This window comes from Henckelia pumila, chromosome 2 (genome assembly GCF_033568475.1).
Source record: "Henckelia pumila isolate YLH828 chromosome 2, ASM3356847v2, whole genome shotgun sequence".
Lineage (NCBI taxonomy): Eukaryota > Viridiplantae > Streptophyta > Magnoliopsida > Lamiales > Gesneriaceae > Henckelia > Henckelia pumila.
Genome location: NC_133121.1, coordinates 168864752 through 168868190, shown reverse-complemented (window position 1 = coordinate 168868190; position 3439 = coordinate 168864752). Strand labels below are relative to the sequence as shown.

Here is a 3439-nt window from a genome sequence, read left to right as displayed (position 1 = left end):
TAAGCTGTGTGTTTTGCACAAAGGGTCTGTCCAATGCCGCCAAGTGCATCGATTTCCTTCCAAGAATTAGGCCACATTCCAAGAAAGTATCATGTCGTTCTCAAGGAGTCTGGCGATTCCAACACCAGACTCTAGATTCCCAAACGAATGCAGCAACCTGAGTAAGCAAATTCATGAAAAGACGAATTATCTAATTTGAAGAAAATTTTATAATTTGATAGGATGACAAGAATGAGTTCTTAAAAGAAGCTTATACCTTTCTAGCAATAAAACTTAAATCCGGGAAAATAACTTAATATCACGAATGAATCGTCAAGAAATCAAGGCCAAACATCAGAAGAAAAAATAGCTCTCATCAGCGTTAGAATATAACAGTGCAAGGATGATTGAATACATTACAGTACAAAGTCAGTGGCTATACGTGAATACATTGCTCCGAAGCAGCCAAAACTCATCACCATTTCAAATTCAATATTGCTCAGACTAGATGATGGAAGGTTTGATATAGAAAAAACAGAATAAACAAATTCTGTGTAACAAAAAGTCAAAAAGCAATTGGTAACATGCAAGGAATCGCAATATCAGTTATAGGACAATACACCTGAAAATTTTCAACAACCGTACTTCATGTTCTTTGAAAAAAATTAAGCACTACTCTGTAAAGTAAATAATGTCTACAGTGAGAGCAAATTAAAATTCCCAAGTATACCATGAAAACTTAAAGTAACTGACATGTGAAATCAAATATCAAGTACACAGCAATGCGGCGCAAGTATCCAATTACCCAGAGGCATTCTGGCAGCTGCAGAAAAAACCATAATCAAGGTTTAATGACAGCAAGGTTCATTCTCCTTGGTAAAATTTGTTGCTGCTAATATCAAAGGATAAAATTGTGAGGAAAATGATTACTTGAATGTTTGATCTAAGTTTCTGCAGAAGCTAGAAAGAAGCCTATGTGGTCTGCCGAATTGGACTTCTACAAACAGTACATGCAACAAGGTTGAAACCGAATTACAGATTCGTTAGCCGATAGTGTAAAAATCATATTTAATTCAGTTCTCATTCAAAAATAGTTCTATAAATTGAAAATGAAATCTAACTCATTTTTCTACATTTCATCTTCTTGAAGATTTTCCAAATAAAATAATCTAATAAGACTAAATCTATCTGCAAGAACACACCTGAAACTCGGATATTCGTTTTTTCGCAGATTGGAGAAAGTTCAGTAGAAAATTCATATAAAATTCATTTTACATCCGAATAAGTTATAACCCATGGAAAATCAAATAAAACACAATTATCTACAAGTTTTATGTGAATTTAAACCTCAAAATATGCACTGATCAATACCAAATTTCGAAATGACAGTAGGTGCAAGAAATTATTCTTCATACAGTGCAGTTTCAGAAAAATGGGCATATCTCTTTAAATTTTAATTCAAATGACCTGTTTCTAGTGCCAAATCAAAGACAACACAGAGCAATACAAGTCTTCTTCATAATGCAGATTCAGAATCTATACTATTCAAGTTCATTCAACTCAATTTCTAAGCTACACGCGTGCTAAACCTACTGCCAAAGCATGAGAACAAACAGATCAATTCTTCAGCGCCAATATCTGCAAATTATTCTCGAAACTGTTCAAAATATGATATATATTCTAACCAAAATATATCATTTATGTCATTAAAAGAAATGTTATTTTATGTTAATTGTGCAATGCTCAAGTTTAACTAGTGTATGCTTCAAGAGTTCAAGAAATTTTCAGTATAGTCTAATAACTGAAAATGAATATGCAAATATACAAATTAAAAATGAAGCTGAAATATTATAAATTACTTGAGAATGAAGTTTTTGATTATGTGATTGAATGGAATCATTCTCTTTCTTGAGAGCTTCAAATTGTCTCTTGAGAATTTCGTAATCTTTCTCCAATTTCTTATTCTTCCATCGAGCTCCTATTCTGAAACCAAATGGCAATCTGTCTGGGCTGAAGCCCGAGGGCTCGGGCCAGCTACAGCTTCCTTTCGGGCTCCAGCTTGTTCCCTTTCTCGAAGTTCTTCTCCAAAGTCTTCACTTGCTCCATGTTCAGCCTCCTCTTTCTCTCCCCCAGCTGCGATCCGTCGTCCGATAACTCATTCTCTCTCATGTTCATCTCATCACAACCGTCCATTCCAGTTGAAAACGACATCGATGATCTCTTCCCTAGCAGCGAAGCCCCCACACCTATGTCAAGAAAATCCTTCAATAAATACTACAGTAGCACATATACAAAATTGGAAACAAAAAAAAACAGTACTGTGAAATTTGTGGGGGCTACATGGAGGAAGAATCAATGGTACTGTAAGAGAAGTGGAGGGATGATTATGTTCTCGATGAAGGGAGGTTTGTAGCATAAAATTGGAGTGGAAAAATGACATTTTCAATACATAAAATTGAAGGGCAACTTTTGAATATTAAACTGTAATTTTTTAAAAATAACAGGTCATTACTCATAGTTCAAAAAATATGAAGAAATGCATGCTCATGACAGATTTTTATGTTTCCCATTTCCATTTCAAACTCGGTTTTTTGCTGCAGTTTGTATGATGAATCGTGAGAGCATGGTGGTGGGTGGTCACACGAGGAAATAGTTGCCATCATATATTTCCAAACTACAAATAATTATTTGTTATTGACGATATGAACACAAACATTTTAAATGTAAGAGTTAGGGGCTTAGGGGCTTCGATCTTTACTGTAATCTCAGGCTTAGGGGCTTCGAATTAGGCTGTGATGGAGCTTCAAAGTCCTTCAAATTAAATCAAGCTAAAAACAAGTATATACATAAAGAATCAATCGAAACTTTCAAGAACAAGTATACCTCGATCGCGTGCAATGATTGAACCTACAACAATCCAATAATCAATATAGTGACAAAAAGCGACAAAATTCAAAATAAATCGAATGGCCATTTTCGAATAGCCTAAAAACTTCAAGAATCGGAGCTAGACCAGGCTGGAACCGAACAACACCTATTCCGTGGTGGTTGAGTGGTGGTAGCTCGTCAGAGAAACTGAAATTAGAGCTGAAACGAGCAGAAATTTATGGGCTTGACTCAAATACTAACTTAAGCTTCAAACCCAAGCTAGAACACTAAGAATCGACCAGAAATCGGAGGTGAAACTTGCCAGAGGAGACGCGAAACACAGATCTGTAGCAGGTGTCATTTTGGGCAGAAATAAACATAAAAAATGGTGATTCATTGTTCAATCGAAGCTACTGATGTTTGGAAAAAAAAAAAAACCCCCTCAAACCGTTCGATATTCCGGTACCCGACAGAGGCTATACGGACATTCAAAGTTGAAGAGTTTGACGGAGGCGAGAAAGAGATTTTGGGAAAGGGATTTCTCTTCCTTTTCTTTTCTTCACAACATGTATATAGTAATTATTTTTTAAAA

The 3439-nt window shown here is 35.4% G+C and overlaps 1 pseudogene; it reads right to left on the bottom strand.

Moving 5' to 3' along the window:
- Nucleotides 1-1596: 1596 nt before the first annotated feature.
- On the bottom strand, nucleotides 1597-2887 carry LOC140884822 (homeobox-leucine zipper protein ATHB-13-like; annotated as a pseudogene).
- Between the last annotated feature and the right edge of the window lie 552 nt (nucleotides 2888-3439).